This window comes from Trichosurus vulpecula, chromosome 8 (genome assembly GCF_011100635.1).
Source record: "Trichosurus vulpecula isolate mTriVul1 chromosome 8, mTriVul1.pri, whole genome shotgun sequence".
Taxonomy (NCBI): Eukaryota; Metazoa; Chordata; class Mammalia; order Diprotodontia; family Phalangeridae; genus Trichosurus; species Trichosurus vulpecula.
In genome coordinates, this window is record NC_050580.1 from 184,091,836 (window position 1) to 184,110,364 (window position 18,529).

An 18,529-nucleotide genomic window follows, 5' to 3' on the forward strand; every position below is an offset into this window, starting at 1 on the left:
TGATGTTATTGTGTACAATGTTTTCCTTGTTCTGTTAATTTCACTATGCATCAGTTCATGTAAGTCTTTCCAGGTATTTCTGAAATCATCCTACTTGTCTTTTCTTACAACACTATAATATCCCATTGCAATCATATACAACAGTTTGTTTAGCCATTCCCCAAGTGATGGGCAACCTTCAATTTCGAATTCTTACCCATCACAGAAAGAGCTGAACAAACATCATTTTGACAAATTTTGAGTGAACTTTTAAAACTCACAGGAAGCTTATGATGTCACCTAATGACAATGGTAGCCACAGAAGCAATTATCTTTTCAGTAAATCCCTTTAAATTGTCTGGGAGATGAAGGAAAATTATAGTAACTGACATTTATCCAATATTTTATGATTCGCAAAAGGACTTCACATGTTATCTTCTTAGAGTCTCATGAAAAACCTAAAAGTTAAATACTGTAATTTTATAGTTTAGGAAACTAAAGTCCAAAGGAGTTTAATAACTTATCCATGAACATGGGGATGGTAAGTGCCAAACACAAGTCTTTCCTGACTTAAAGTCCAGTTCTCTTTCTACCATGTCATATTGCCTTTCACTTAAGGATACCTCAGTGGGAGAAAGAGAGAGACAGAAAGAAATAGAGACAAAGAGAGAGGCAAACAGAGCAGTCTTCATGGAGAATGCCTTCTGAATCTATCTTGTTAAAATTTCAAAGGAAAACTTCACGTTTCCACTGAATGATCAGGGCATTAATCATAGTTCCAATGATATGCACAACTTTTGGTGTAAATTGAGTGTCTACAATGGTCTAATTCATGTATCCATCCATGACTCCAAGTCAAAAGAATTAGTTGATGGGTGGTGCTTCTGATCAAGAGAGATACCTAAGATGTTCCCTTTCAACTCACATATTGACTTCTCTGTCTCTTCATGGCCACATTCATCTCTTTGTTTCTCAAGGTATAGATGGCAGGATTTAATAGAGGTGTAAACACTGCATAAAACATGGCAAGAAATTTGTCCACTGAGGGAATGTTGAGTGGACAAAGATAAATGAAGATACAAGGTACAAAGAATATTACCACCACCATGATGTGGGCAGTACAAGTAGATGATGCTTTATATACCCCATCTGTAGAGTGATGACAAACAGTGAGTAGGATATAGGTGTAAGAAATCAAAAGTAGCATGCAACAGGTTGTAGCAAGGAATCCACTATCAGCATTCACCAATAATCCTAGGGCATGCAGGCAAGTTCAATCACCAGTGGAAGGTCACAGAAAAAGCTATCCATCTCTCTAGGACCACAGAAAGGCAGATCCACAATCATAGCCAATTGACTAACTGAGTGTACAAGTCCAATAGCCCATGAGATAACAACAAGCCAAATTAACTTTTGCTGGCTCATGATGGTTGTATAGTAGAGAGGTTTGCATATGGCTACATAGTGGTCATAGGCCATAATCAAGAGCAACACCATCTCATTACCCCCAGCAAAGTGTACAAATACAACCTGCCACATGTGAGTTTTAAAGGAGATGGTCTTGCTATCCCTAAAAAAGTCTGTGATTGTCTTGGAGATGGTGACTGAGGAAAGCCACAAATCCACAAAAAATAGGTTGGCTAACAAGAAGTACATGGCATGGGGGAATGGAGATGGGAATCAGTGATAACTGTGGTCATAATAAGAATGTTACTTGAAACAGTAGTGAAATAAATCACAGAAAATATTAGTAAGGGACAGATCTTGATCTCCCATGAATCACTAAGTCCTAATAGCACAAATTCAGATACCACAGATTGATTCACTCTATGCATTACATCAAGTATTTACTCCAGTCTCCTAGAGAAATGGGACAAGCAGTTATTAGAATGGAAAAGATAGCTTAATTTTAAATATTTGGTTCCCAAAAAAATTATTTTCCCATACACTGTATATCTAAAACCAAAACCTGCATCCATTAACATCTGCCTTGCTAAGGTATAGTCAGCATTATGACCAAGAAGACTATCTATAAAATGAGATGATTAGATTTGATCATCTCTATTGTGTTCCTAGTTTAAGCATTCTATAATTCTAAGAGGTCATCAAATGTTAAGGATAAATTAGATATCAGAGATTGTATGAAGAAGTACAGGTTGAGATATTCCCTAGGGCAGGGTTGGGGAACCTGCAGCCTTGAGGCCACATGTGACACTCTAGGTCCTCCAGTGAGACCTCTTCCCTGAATCCAAACTTCACAGAACTAATTCCCTTAAAAAAAGAATTCATTGTGTAAAACTTAGACTCAGTCAAAGGCGACATCCAAGCACCTAGAAGGGTACGTGTGGCCTGAAGGCCTCAGTTTCTCCACCCCTGCTGTACAGGATTGGAACATTTACAATTGTATGTGCAGGTGTGTTTGTGTGTGTGTGTGTGCACACACATGCAATGACTTAGGGCAAGTGACAGTCTTCTTTGAACCTCAAGCTAGATTCCAGCTTCAAGAGACAGCAGAGCTCAAACCTACTTCAGATTGCTGAAGGAAATGGTCTCCATCACGTTCCTGTTCCCAGTTTGCTAATCGAGAGACTTCAGGGAGTTTTCCCTTGCGTAATATCCAGGACACTGCCCTAGTTGAGCTGAGTTCTCTTGCTCCCAATAAACAAGCTCCTACCCTCTGTATTGTCTGACATAAAATCTCCTATATTCTCCTTCTCTGATTTCTGCTTTGCTGTGATTTGACTAAGTGGGCTCCTTTCCTATCATAAATTCTATCTTCCTCTCTTAGCAGGAATATAAATCTCTCTTGGAGAGCAGTGACTAGGGAGAAAAGGCTAGAGATATCTCTTCTGCCTCAATTTGAGAAAAGCATGAGGACAGCCCTTGCCATATGTGGACCCTTCTCTACAGGTGGGTCCCATTCTCTTCTGTATTGCTACATAGCTTAAAAAAATGCCCATGATTTGGACCCCACAGATAGTATCCACTAAGAGAAAATATTTCATAGGTATATTTATTATATAACAGCTTATATATAATATATGGGGATAAGGGGTGTTTTAAAGGTAGAATTGAAACTACAATTTTAGAATAGAAAGGAGTCTTCTTGTTTTTCAGTCATTTTCACTTGTGACCTATTCTGGCTTTTCTTGGCAAAGATACTGGAGTGGTTTGCCATTCCTTCTCCAGTTGATTTTACTGATAAGGAAACAGACACACAGAGTTAAGTGACTTGCCCAGGATCACACAGCTAAAAAGTGGCTGAGGCCAGATTTGAACTCAGCAAAATGAGTCTTCCTGACTCTAGGCCCAGCACTCTATCCACTGTAACACCTAGCTGCCTGAAAAGAGCCTTAAAGATCACCTAATTCAGTAGTTTCACATTATTAATTATAATCTCTAAATCTATAGTGATTCATTTAAGAACACACAATGAATAAGTAAGGAAGCCAGGTTTTAAACATTAATCTCTGAATTCCCAATCTAGTAATCTTTCTGTGCGATCATATTGCCTTAATAGATTCATATTATGCTAATTTGTAATTTGTAACAGTTCCATAGGGATAGGTTAAAGTGAAATATGGACTATCTATGAAAAAAATTTGATGAGCCAATCAATATGTATTTAGTTTTAGAGGAACTATGTTTCACTTAAAAATATTATTGAGGTTCTTCTTTTAATAGAGCAGAGTAGAAAGAAGCAAGGGAGCCAAATCTGCTCAAATGTCTAGAATAACTTAGAATTACTATCTCTGTTAATCCTACTGCCCACCAAAAGAGAGAAAGTAAAATATATTTAAATCACCTTGAGAAGGAGAAATACTTAGTCAGCCACTGCCAATATAGCCATATTGTCATGGTGCCCTTAAATCCAAGTAACATTGTTATATTCTGTCCTGCTTTCTGCAATTCTTCAGACTCCTTTCTATAATAAAAAGAGCATTAAATCTTAAGGAAATATTAGAAATAATCATATAATGACAGAAATATAATTTGTCTCTCTAGCTACTTTGAATAACTTGAATAAGGCAACATCAAAAATAAGGAAATATAAGATAAATTGAGTGCAATACTCATAAGAATAAATGTGAATGAACAAAAAAAAATTACAGATAGAATCATAAACAAAACCAATCACAATTTTATTGACAGGAAAACTATTAAATATAAAAAGACACAGCTAGATAAAATACCAAGAGGTTGATTTCAAATATATCATATGCCAGCACTTCCAAAAAAAGAAGATTAGTAATAATGTTATCTCTCAAAATATACTTAAACCTAGAAAACTTGGAAAGTTATTTTTAAGGTTAAAAGAATTAAATAGTTCTCAGTTTAGACAAACCAAATTTTAGCAGTTCAACTGATAAAAGAAAATTAATAAAAGTGTGAGAGAATAGAAAAAATAATAGAAAAGAATTTCAAGACTCCATTTTCAAAATATAATAGATCTTTTAAAAGTTTTTTAATACTATTTGTATATTGAATTCATTTACAAACATGTCCCTCATCCACCTCTACCCAGAAAGGCTTCCCTTAGGACAAAGGTTTTTTAAATAATTCAATAAAAGTAATTGGTATATTAATTACTACAACAGTAATACAGTAACAACAGTAAAACAGTAACAGTATACCACATTCCCCTCCCATCACCTTGCCCCTCCAGTGAAGGGAGGGAGGTATATGTCCCCATCTCTTTTATACAGTGACATTGCAATGTCCTATTTCCTTTGTTGTTCTCTCCATTTGAATTTTTTAGGCATTGTGAATAGTGTTTTTCTGGTTCTGATTACTTTGCTCTATGGCAGTAGATATGCCTTTCCATTTTTTCTCTGAATTCCTCATTTTTGCCATTATTTAAAGTACAATAGTATTCCTCTAATAATATAACACATCATGTTTAGTAATTTCCCTCTCAATAGACATCCAGTTTATTTTCAGTTCTTTGGAAGACAAAATAATTCTTGTGTAAAAATTAGACATAAAATTCCTTTCTCTCTGTCTTTTTACCTTTTTGAGATATGTGCCTACCAGTAAGAATTCTGGGTCAAAAGGTACGACATTTTAGTCCCTTTTTTTCAAAATTCTGAATTCTTTTCCAAACTCTTGGGACCAATTCACAGCACCTTCAACAATACACCAGCATGCCTGTGTTCCTGAAGATCCTCCAAAATTGAATCTTTACATTTTTGTCATTTTTTTCAATTTTCAGGGTGTTAGGAGAAACTTCAACATTATTTTGCTATGCATTTCTCTTACTCCCAGTGATTCAGAGCATTTTTTTCATTTAGTTATTTATAGTTTTCACAGTTTTTGAGACCTTATATACTTTAGCTATCTCTTGGGAAATGAATTTTGGTCTTACATATTTGAGCTAAATTCCCAGACATTAGAGATAGTTTTATCAGAGATATTTGATGCAAAGATTTCTTTTTACAAATTATTTCCCTTCTTTTTCTAGCAGTATGGATTTTATTTATGCAGAAACATTTCATTACCTTGTATTAATAGTGTTCAATTTCAACCTTTATAATCCCCTCTATCTCTTAAAAATTTTACATCTAATCATAACTGTAGAAGGTGCCTCCATCCCTGATCATTTTTAAAGGACGTTTTATAATTAATTCACTTATCTGCTTGGGACTCATTGTGACATATTGAACACACAATTGGACAAAGCTTAATTTGTGCTAAATGATTTACCAAGTTTCCCTTTCTCTTCTTGTCAAATAGCTAATCCTTTCACAAGTATTTATGTTCTCTGATTTGATCAATCATTGGGTGCATTTGTTTATAATTCAAAATAATAACTGCTAAGCTGGTTAGAGAATTCAATGAGACTATTGCCCACTTTCCCACATTCTATAGCAATATTTTACAGGCTGATCTCTTTCTGTAGTTCTCTACTCTCATGATGATACTGATCTTTTGATAAACCTATAAAAAATAAAAACAAAAATTCATTATTTAACAAATATATTTGAGAAACCTCATTGTAATATGACAGCAAATAAAGTCAGACCCGCATGTCCCATAGTGGATTTCATTGAGATCTTTTTTAACTGGAAAAAAATGATAGATGAAAATAAAATAAGGTACTCTTCTGTTGCAACAATCTAGCTAGCAGCTGCTGTGGGGAGTGGTGTAAAAACAACAACCAGCTCACAGAATGCTGCAAGCCCAGGTCCTTTTCATCTGCTTTAGCAAAGAAAGCAATGTTGAGGGGTTAACAATCTTGCTTTAATCCAGCATACAGACATCATTCACTTAGTTCAGGGGGACTTCAGAGCAAAGTCAAACAAATTAAAAACATCAACAGACAGACCTTGTCTGATTCAAATCACAATTCATAGTTACCAGAGTTTAACAAAGTCTGAACATCTGGGTTTACAAGCTGGAGGGCTCTTAACTACAGCTGCCCAGAGTTTCCACATCATCACACCACCAAGAGTGAGAGCCCTAAGCAAATAGCTCTGTCTTCCTTTTTTATGCACTCTTTAGCTGTCATCAAACATCATCTGAGAGACCAAAACTTAAGCTCTTACTATTGGCCCTGGTCTTAGCACTTCCCTTCATTGGCCCCACCTGGAGCCCAACCTTAGTTACCAATTCACACCACATAAACTTAGCAACTAATAGATAGGGGTTTGGGCATGGGGCTTAGAACCTAACAAGATTCAATAAAAGACACTGAATTAATCAAAGGAAACAAAGGCCAAACTCTTTAAGGGCACTTGCTTGAATAAGTGCTAAGAGCCTATCTTGATCCCCAATACATCATCTCTGGTATAGAAAGAAGATGCCTTTTAGTTACTGAATAAGCAGAAGAAATTATTAAGGATAAGATGTACTTGGGCACATGAAACTTTAAAAGCATTACCTATAACAAAAAAACCGAGGACCATTGATTCTTTTTATGGAGACAGGCATGATCAAAATACCAATTTGGAAGAGGGTAGCAATGAAACTATAGCCACAACTGATACCTCAAAAGATAATATGAACTGGTCTCCAGCCCAAAAGGCATTACTGGAAAAGCTAAAGGAGGATTTTAAAAACTAAATTAGGGAGGTAAAAGAAAACAATGGAAAAAATGGGAAAAAATACACTGACAAAATCAAGTCCCTAAAGAATAAGATTGGCAAAATGGCTATGGAGGTTCAGAAACTAAACAGAGAAAATGACACCCTGAGAAGTAAAATCAACCAATTGGAAAAAGGAGACTCAAAAGCAAAATGAAGACACTAACTCATTAAAATTACAGTTGAGCAAGTGGAAGCTAATGAATCTATGAGGCATCAAGTAGCAAAACAAAATGTAAAGAATGAAAAAATAGAAAAAAAATGCCAAATGTCTGATTGGGAAAAAAAACTGACCTGGAAAATAGATCCAGGAGAGACAAATGAAGAATTATAAGTCTACTGGAAATCCACAATGAAAAAAAGAGTCTTGGGGGGCGGGGAGCCAAGATGACGGCTGGAAAGCAGGGACTAGCATTAGCTCCCCACTGAGCCCTTCCAAAAACCTATAAAAACTGGTACTGAAGCAATTCTAGAACTGCAGAACTCAGAAAATAGCAGAGGGAAGCAGGGCTCCAGCCCAGGACAGCCTGGATGGTCTCTGGGTGAGGTCTATCCCGCAGGGAGCTGGGAGTGGAGCAGAGCCCAGCATGGGTGGCATGGACCAACCAGACCAGAAGCCAGAAGGAGCATGCCCTAGTGCCCTGAATCAGTGAGCTGCAGCAGTTACCAGACTTCTCAACCCACAAACACCAAAGACAACAGAGAAGGTTAGTGGGAAAACTGCTGGGGACAGAGTGTAAGAAGAAGCTCGCAGTTCAGCCACTGCCCTGGGGTCAGAGGAGGTGGGGCAGCTACAGAACTACAACTGAAGTTGCTTCCGGCCCCAGGCACACCTGGTGGGAGGAATTAAGTGGCAGATCAGAGCAGGAGTGAAGAGCCTGTTGAAGATCTAAGTCCAGTCTGGGTTGGGGTTTCTTGGGGAAGGAGGAGTGCTGGTGTGGCAGAGCTGGCACATCCCCCCAGGCTTGGAACATAGTTCTCTTAACTCTACAAACAGCCATACCCCACTGAAAAACTCAAGGGTCAAGTTAGTTGGCTGGGAATATGGTCAGGCAGCGAAAACACACCCAGATTCAGTCTCAGACTCTGGAATCTTTCTTTGGTGACAAAGAAGAACAAAACATACAGACAGAAGAAGTCAACAAAGTCAAAGAGCCTACAACAAAAGCCTCCAAGAAAAACATGAACTGGTCTCAGGCCATGGAAGAACTCAAAAAGGATTTGGAAAAGCAAGTTAGAGAAGTAGAGGAAAAATTGGGAAGAGAAATGAGAAGGATGCAAGAAAACCATGAAAAACAAGTCAATGACTTGCTAAAGGAGACCCCAAAAATACTGAAAAATATACTGAAGAAAACAACACCTTAAAAAATAGACTAACTCAAATGGCAAAAGAGCTCCAAAAAGCCAATGAGAAGAATGCCTGGAAAGGCAGAATTAGCCAAATGGAAAAGGAGGTCCAAAAGACCACTGAAGAAAATACTACCTTAAAAATTAGATTGGAGCAAGTGGAAGCTAGTGACTTGATGAGAAATCAAGATATTATAAAACAGAACCAAAGGAATGAAAAAGTGGAAGATAATGTGAAACATCTCATAGGAAAAATCACTGACCTGGAAAATCGATCCAGGAGAGATAATTTAAAAATTATTGGACTACCTGAAAGCCATGATCAAAGAAAGAGCCTAGATATCGTCTTTCAAGAAATTATCAAGGAGAACTGCCCTAATATTCTAGATACAGAGGGTAAAAAAGAAATGGAAAGAATCCACAGATCGCCTCCTCAAAAATATCCCAAAAAGAAATCTCCTAGGAATATTGTCGCCAAATTCCAGAGCTACCAGATCAAGGAGAAAATACTGCAAGCAGCCAGAAAGAAACAATTTGAGTATTGTGGAAACACAATCAGAGTAACCTAAGATCTAGCAGCTTCTACATTAAGAGATCAAAGGGCTTGGAATAAGATATTCCAGAGGTCAATGGAGCTAGGATTAAAACCAAGAATCACCTACCTAGCAAAACTGAGTATCATGCTCCAAGGCAAAATATAGACTTTTAATAAAATAGAGAACTTTCAAGCTTTCTCAGTGAAAAGGTCAGAGCTGAATAGAAAATTTGACTTTCAAACACAAGAATCAAGAGAAGCATGAAAAGGTAATCAAGAAAAAGAACAAGAAAAAGAAATTGCAAGTGAGTTACTAAAGTTGAATTGTTTTGTTTACATTCCCACATGGAAAGATGATGTGCATGATTCATGAGACCTCAGTATTAGGGTAGCTGAAGGGAATATGCATATATATATATATATATATATATATATATATATATATATATATATATATATACACATATATACACACACACATATATATCTTTATGTGTATATATATATGTATATATACACATATATATCTTTATGTATATATATGTATATGTGAGTGTGTATGTTTGTATATATGTTGTGTATATATATATATATATATAAATATATGTGTATATATATATATATATATATATATATATATATATATATATATATATATAGAGAGAGAGAGAGAGAGAGAGCAGGCACGGGGTGAGTTGAAGATAAAGGGAAGATATCTAAAAGAAATAAAATCAAATTAAGGGATGAGAGAGGAATATATTGAGAGAGGGAGCTAGGGAGGGATAGAATGGGGTAAATTATCTCACATAAAACTGGCAAGAAAAAGCAGTTCTGTAGGAAGAGAAGAGAAGGCAGGTGAAGGGAAATGAGTGAATCTTTCTCTCATCAAATTTGACCTGAGGAGGGAATACCATACATACTCATTTGGGTATCTTACCCCACAGGAAAAAAGGAGGAAGAAGATAAAAAAGGGGGGATGATGGAGGGGAGGGCAGATGGGGGTGGAGGTAATCAAAAACAAACACTTTCAAAAGGGGACAGGGCCAAGGGAGAAAATTCAATAAAGGGGGATAGGTTAGGAAGGAGCAAAATATAGTTAGTCTTTCACAACATGAGTATTGTGGAAGGGTTATACATAATGATGTGCATGTGGCCTATGTTGAATTGCTTGACTTTTTAGGGAGGGTAGGTGGGAAGGGAAGAGAGAGAGAATTTGGAACTCAAAGTTTTAAAAACAGATGTTCAAAAACAAAAAAAAAAGTTTTTGCATGCAACTAGAAAATAAGATACAGAGGCAATGGGCATAGAAATGTATCTTGCCCAACAAGAAAGGAAGGGAAAAGGGGATGAGAGGGGAGTAGGGTGACAGAAGGGAGGGCTGACTGGGGAACAGGGCAACCAGAATATACGCCATCTTGGAGTGGGGGGGGGGAGGGTAGAAATGGGGAGAAAATTTGTAATTCAAACTCTTGTGAAAATCAATGCTGAAAACTAAATAAAGAAAAGAAATTCACAGAAAAAAAATAAATGAAGAAAAAGACAGTTTCAGCGAAAACCAGGAAGACTTATATGAACTGATGGGGAGTTAAAAGAGCAGAACCAAGATAACAATTTCTACTGTAACATCAATATTGCAAAAATAAAGGATTATGGTCAATGCAATGATCAAAAAAACAGAGCCTTGACAGTATCTTCGAAGAAATTATCAAAGACAACTGCCCAGAGGTCCTAGACACAGAGGGCAAAATAGTTATTGAAAGAATTCACCGATCATCCCCTGAAAGAGGTCCCAAACTGAAAACACCAAGAAATATTGTAGCCAAATTTCAGAATTACAAAATCAAGGAGAAAATACTGCAAGCAGCCAAAAAGAAACAATTCAAATATCGTGGAACTACAGTCAGGATCACGCAGGATCTCTCAGCTTCTACCTTAAAAGACAGGAGAAATTGGAATATGATATTCTGAAGGGCAAAGGAGCTGGGACTACAACCAAGGATCAACTACCCAGCAAAACTAAGCATAATTTTTCAGGCAAGGAGATGGACATTCAATGAAATAAGGGAATTCCAGACCTTCCTGATGAAAAGGCCAGAACTCAAAGGAAAATTTGATCTCTAAATACAAAACTCAAGAGAGACATAAAAAGGTAAACAGGAGGAAAAACCCCCACAAACCTTATTAATCAGTAAGGGCAAATTATTTACATGTTTATATAGGATTATATCATCTTAAGTATGTTTTCTATATACACATATATAGGTCAGTCTTGAGAATAGTACAGCTATTATGACATTTGAAAGGGATACACATAGAGTGTGAATGCCTGTATAAAATAACTGAAATAAGGATAAAAAACATAATTAAGAGATGTAAAGGGAGGGCTATGAGAGAAGAGGTAAGGAGGTAGTAGAAGAGGGTAAATTACACAAAATGAAGAGGCACAAAAACACATTTCAGTAGAGGGAAAAAAGGGAGGGAGAAGAGTAGTATTTGAGCTTTACTGTCATCTGATCTTACATTTTCTGTTCAGGGCCCCCGAAGGGCCCCGACCTCACCCAGGCTGGGCATGGAAATGTTCCCCTCCCTCAATATCACATCAGATACAGATCAATGGCTCCCAATTGTCTCAGTGCTGAGAAATACAAAAACATCCCACTTTATCTGCCCCATTCAAACAAAGGCCAGAATCATTAGAGGTCAACAGCAAAAAGTCCCACCTTAATTACTATTACACCCCCTCAGTCTATCTCCTCCAACCTTTCAGAGCCATGTGTGTAATTTCGTTTATAGCTACAGTCAGCCCTTAAACAAATTCAGTTGACACTAATTAACATCACATCTTAACCAAATTTGACTGTCTTCTGACTATATACTTTTGACTCATGAGAAATTCTATTCAGTAGACAGACCAAACAGATTGATGGTTCAGTTTGACAAAAATTTATTAAATAGCCCCTATGCAAGAGAATGGGGACATAGATCTAAAGGAATAGTTCCCCTTGTCAGGAAGCTTAAAATCACTAGGAAGAGTGTCATATGTACACAGAAAAATATACCTGAAGCTAATAGAAAGAGATTATGAATGTAAAGGGAGAAGTTACTAAGAAGCCGTCTAATTTAACCCTCTCATATTATAGGTAAGTCTGAAGATGTTAACTTGCCCATGGTCACACAGGTAATAAGAAGCAGAGGCAAAAGTTCAACCTGAGTCTTCCAATTCCAAATACTGTGTTTTTGCACAAAGAAATTAAATGTCATCAGCAAACCCTGCACAGAAGTGGGACTTCCACATTTTGAAATCTAACAGGTGACTAAGATCAGCAAAATTAGGAAGGTGGGCACAGTCTTGGGTGGGGTGGGGAGGATCTCATATAAGATCTTTGTAAAAAGGAGGTTGAAATATAGGTCGAATATACACCCACTTAAATAGATGTTGAGTTGACTGAACTATAACGCTTGAAATTCTCTGATCCTGTCGTATTTGATATTTTTATCAATGATTTCTATAAGAATAGGAAAGTATGTTAATGCACTAAGTCTATGATATGTAATTTTGGAGGAATTTCTTCTGTACTAGAGCATCAGGAATGATAGGCATCTGAAAAAAAAAAGAAAAATGTACAAAATTTGCTACATGAAATTTGGTAAAGATTAATGTACAAACAAGAAGTTCCATACTTGAGAATTTGTGTTTTTTATGAACTGAACAGATAGAAACTGAGGGTCTTAATAGTAGCATATGTGAAGATAATTTTTACATTTTAGTTAACTACAAATCAACATGTCAATAGTTTGACAAAGTTCTCAAAAAGGTAATGACATATTTGAGTACATTAACTGTCTAATTGGCAAGCGAAGGGACACACTAAATAATACTGAATTTTTACTAGTCTGACTACACCTCAAGTACTGTGTACATTCTTGACACGATTTTTTTTAAGAAGGATATTGATACAGTGGAGCACTTTTATAGAAGGATGAATAGGTAGTATAGAATGGAAACTAAAGGGCTAGGATTGGAATTGGAAGGATTTGAGTTCAAATACTGCCCCAGACACTGAGATATGATTTTGAACAAGTCATTAATTTCTTTGAGCCTTGGTTGCATCATCTGAAAACATAGGAACATTATAAACTGTAATAGTAATTAAGGTGGGACTTTTTGTTTTTGACCTTTAATGATTCTGGCCTTTGTTTGAATGGGGAAGTTAAAGTGGGATGTTTTTGTATTTCTCAGCACTGATACAATTGGGAACTATTGATTTGTATCTGATGTGATATTGGGGGTGGGGAACTTTTCCACAATCAGCCTGGGTGAGGTCAGGGCCTTCGGGGCCCTGAACAGGATATATAAGCATAGAGGTTGGCATTCTTGCTCAGAGATCTGAGCCACAGCAGGAGTGGCACATGACTCTGGGCCAGCTGTCATAATGAGCTCCCTGACTGTACACCCAGATGTTGAATTTGGTCTGTAATTCAGGGTGCTGGTTTTTTCCCCTGAAGTAAGCAAATGATATTTGTATGCTGGATTAAAGTAAGATTGTTAACCCCTTAATGTTGTTTTCCTTAAGTAAAGCAGACCTGTGTTGGCAGCTTTCTGGGTGCTGGTTGTTAGTGGATCTTACACCCCCACAGAAGCTGCTAGCTGGATTGTTGATACATAAGCCTAAATCACAGGGCTGTTATGAGGATAAAATGAGATTACATATCTAAAACACTTTTGTGACCTTAAATCACTATATGAATAGGAACCATCATTAGGTGAGGACTTTGTAAATTATTTCAAATGAAGAACACTCAAAAAATTAGAAGTGTCTAGCCAGGAGAAAAGACATGAGAGAAGAAGAAATGATAGTTGTCTAAAAGGCTGTCATGGAGAAAATGTATTTGACTTACACTATGTTGCTCCAGAGGACAGAACTGTAATCAACATTTCTAAGTTACTGGGAACAGGGGCAGATTTTAGTTGAACATCGATGGGATTAACATAGATGAACCTAGAGGGACATAGATGGAACATAGATGAAAATATGTTGATTATATTGTACGTAAAACAGGATCCAGGATATGGCACTATTCTCAATTTTCAAAACTATAGTGTAAAATTTTCACTGATAGAAAGCTCACTACCTTATGTGGTACCACACCTGGCTTTGGTTTTGTTTTTTGTTTTTTTGGAAGTCCCCTTTTTTCCACCCATTATAACACATTCATATGATCATCTCAATAGATGTAGAAAAATCCTTTTACAAATTACAACATCCATTTCTATTAAAAACACCAAAATGGCAAGATGGTGGCTGGAAAGCAGGGACTAGTGTGAGCTCCCTGCCAAGTCCCTCCAAAAACCTACAAAAATGGCTCTGAACCAATTCTAGAACTGCAGAACCCAGAAAATAGCAGAGAGAAGCAGGGCGCCAGCCCAGGACAGCCTGGATGGTCTCTGCGTGAGGTCTATCCCGCACAGAGCTGGGAGTGGAGTGGAGCGGAGCAGAGCTCAACTTGGGCGGCGTGGACCAACCAGACCAGGAGCCAGGTGGAGCAGGCCCTAGCACCCTGAATCAGGGAGCTGTGGCAGTTACCAGACTTCTCAACCCACAAACACCAAAGATAACAGAGAAGAACTGCAGAACCCACAAAACAGCGGAGAGAAGAAGGGCTCTAGCCCAGGACAGCCTGTATGGTCTCTGGGTGAGGTCTATCCCGCACAGAGCTGGGAGCAGAGTGGAGCAGAGCCCAGCGTGGGCAGTGCAGACCAACCAGACCAGGAGCCAGAAGGATCATGCCCTGGCACCCTGAATCAGTGAGCTGCAGCAGTTACCAGAATTCTCAACCCACAAACACCAAAGACAACAGAGAAAGTTAGTGGGAAAAACTGCTGTCGACACAGTGAAAAAAGGAGTTCATGGTTCGGCGACTGCCCCAGGGGCAGTGGAGGTGGGGCAGCTACACAACTACAGCTGCAGTTGCTTCCGGCCCCAGGCCCACCTGGTGGGAGGAATTAAGTGGTGGATCAGAGCAGGAGTGAAGAGTCTGCTGAAGATCTAGGTCCAGTCCAGGTTGGGGGTTCTTGGGGAAGGAGAAGTGCTGGTGTGGCAGAGCTGGTGCATCCCGCCAGGCTTGGAACATAGTTCTCTTAACTCTACAAACAGCCGTACCCCACTGAAAAACTCAAGGGTCAAGTTAGTTGGCTGGGAATAAGGCCAGGCAGCGAAAACGCACCCAGATTCATTCTCAGACTCTGGAATCTTTCTTTGGTGACAAAGAAGAACAAAACATACAGCCAGAAGAAGTCAACAAAGTCACAGAACTTACAACAAAAGCCTCCAAAAAAAACATGAGTGGGTCTCAGGCCATGGAAAGGCTCAAAAAGGATTTGGAAAAGCAAGTTAGAGAAGTAGAGGAAAAATTGGGAAGAGAAATGAGAAGGATGCGAGAAAACCATGAAAAACAAGTCAATGACTTGCTAAAGGACACCCAAAAAAATACTCAAAAATATACTGAAGAAAACAACACCTTAAAAAATAGACTAACTCAAATGATAAAAGAGCTCCAAAAAGCCAATGAGCAGAATAATGCCTTGAAAGGAGAACTACCCAAATGAAAAAGGAGGTCCAAAAGACCACTGAAGAAAATACTACCTTAAAAATTAGATTGGAGCAAGTGGAAGCTAGTGAGAAATCAAGATATTATAAAACAGAACCAAAAGAATGAAAAAATGGAAGACAATGTGAAATATCTCATTGGAAAAACCACTGACCTGGAAAATAGATCCAGGAGAGATAATTTAAAAATTATTGGACTACCTGAAAGCCATGATCAAAAAAAAGAGCCTAGATATCATCTTTCAAAAAATTGTCAAGGATAACTGCCCTGATATTCTGGAGCCACAGGGCAAAATAGAAATTGAAAGAATCCACCGATAGCCTCCTCAAAGAGATCCCAAAACGAAATCTAGGAATATTGTCGCCAAATTCCAGAGCTCCCAGATCAAGGAGAAAATACTGCAAGCAGCCAGAAAGAAGCAATTTGAGTATTGTGGAAACCCAATCAGAATAACCCAAGATCTGGCAGCTTCTACATTAAGAGATCAAAGGGCTTGGAACACGATATTCCAGAGGTCAATGGAGCTAGGATTAAAACCAAGAATCACCTACCCAGCAAAACTGAGTATCATGCTCCAAGGCAAAATATGGATTTTCAATAAAATAGAGGACTTTCAAGCTTTCTCACTGAAAAGACCAGAGCTGAATAGGAAATTAGACTTTCAAACACAAGAATCAAGAGAAGCATGAAAAGGTAATCAAGAAAAAGAAATTGCAAGTGAGTTGCTAAAGTTGAACTGTTTTGTTTACATTCCTACATGGAAAGATGATGTGTATGATTCATGAGACCTCAGTATTAGGGTAGCTGAAGGGAATTGCATATATATATATATATATATATATGTATAAGTGAGTGTGTATGTATGTATATATGTATGTGTACACACACACACACACACACACACACACATATATATATATATATATATATATATATAGAGAGAGAGAGAGAGAGAGAGAGAGAGAGAGAGAGAGAGAGTGGGCACAGGGTGAGTTGAAGATGAATGGAAGATATCTAAAAGAAATAAAATCAAATTAAGGGATAAGAGAGGAATATATTGAGAGAGGGAGATAGGGAGAGATAGAATGGGGTAAATTATCTCACATAAAAGTGGCCAGAAAACTATTATAATGGAAGGGAAGAGGGGGTAGGTGAAAGAGAACAAGTGATCCTTGATCTCATCAGATTTAGTTTAAGGAGGGAATAACATACATATTCAATTGGGTATCTTCCCTTACAGGAAATTACAGGGGAAGGGGATAAGAGTAGTGGATGATAGAAGGGAGGACAGATTGGGGGAGGAAGTAGTCAAAAGCAAACACTATTGAAAAAAGATAGGATCAAAGGAGAAATTGAATAAAGGGGGACAGGATAGGATGGAGGAAAATACAGTTAGTCTTTCACAACATTACTATTAACGGAATTGCTTTTCATAATGATACCTGTATAACCTATATTTAATTGCTTGCCTTCAAAAGGAGGGTGGGTGGGTGGGTGGGTAGGGAATAAGGGAGAGAATTTAGAACTCAAAGTTATAAAAACAAATGTTAAAAAATGTTTTGACATGCAACTGGGAAATAAAATATACAGGAAATGGCGTGTAGAATTCTATCTTACCGTACAAGAAATAAGAGGAAAGGCAATAAGGTACGAGGGGGAGTGCAGTGATAGAAGGGAGGGCAGATTTGGGAAAAGGGATATCAGAATACATCCCATCTTGGGGTGGGGGCAAGGGCAAAGAAGGGGAGAAAATTTGCAATTCAAAATCTTGTAATGTTATGGAAATTAATGTTGAAAACTAAAAATAAATTTATAAAAATTTTTAAAAAAGAAAATGGTCCCCTGTACATCACAGGAAAAAGGAGAAAGATCACTGATAGAGTATTGATTAACAGTCTGAGTGCATATGTAACTAATGGATTTCTCTCCTTCCTATCTCTTTGCCATTATTTGTTTTCTTCCCTAACATCTTTTTAAAAACCAAATTCAGGTTCTTGATTCAGGTATAAAAGTTGTAAGGCAGTAAACATCAATGAATTTCCAGTGAAGTAATACATATCCAGAAAATGGCAAGGAATTCAGACTTTTTAATTATTTTATTTCAAGAAATAAAACATCTCATACTCCTTTTACCGCCTCCATTTCAGTTTGTTTATTTTGCGTGTATTTACACATATACATGTTGTCCTTCAGATAGAAGACACCTTTCTGTATGTCCCTTAATTCTAGTAATTTCCCTCAGGTAATCGTTTCCAGTTTATCTTTTAGCTAGTTTGCATGTATATAGTTCTTAGTATATTGTTTCCCCCACCCACTACTTTGGGTGTTCTTGAAAAGGAGGGACCGTCATTGGCCTTTTAGAGAGTGTACCTGTGCTTATCATAGTGCCCAGCATGTAGTAGGCACTGAAAAATCTTTATTGTCTCTTAACTAACCTTACCTCTTGTAGTAACAATTTAGATTTGAAGATCTTTCCCACCCATTTATAGGCCATGTCACCTGCTTATGTCACAAGAAGCCTAATTTACAAGTGGTTGGAGGAGCTTCCTGACATGAAAATGAAGATGTCACAGGAAATGAAGGGGAGAGAGAGAGAGAGAGAGAGAGAGAGAGAGAGAGAGAGAGAGCTGTTAATGAGCATTGTGACTGTTATTGCTGAGATAATGAAAGTTGACCTCTGATAGCTGAACAGACCGACACCTCTACTATGAGTTTGTTTTTTGGAAGACCCCAGCAGCGGTTCTGAGGGGTTCTGGGATGGGGAGGCTGCGTGATGTGATACTATGTATCAGATACTTCACTGCTGTGACAAATTGGGCAGATGGCTTATGGAATACAGTCCTTTGGTGTCTAAATAAATGGTTTCTGTGTGCAGAGTCTTGTATGCTTTGTGATACAGAACCACATAGGCATTTTGATAATCATCTGCATTGTTACTATTGCCTTACTGATACATTTGTCATCACAAACAAGATAG

The 18,529-nt window shown here is 37.7% G+C and overlaps 1 pseudogene; it reads right to left on the reverse strand.

The window, feature by feature from the left end:
* Positions 1–895: 895 nt before the first annotated feature.
* On the reverse strand, positions 896–1,814 carry LOC118830191 (annotated as a pseudogene).
* Positions 1,815–18,529: the final 16,715 nt, after the last annotated feature.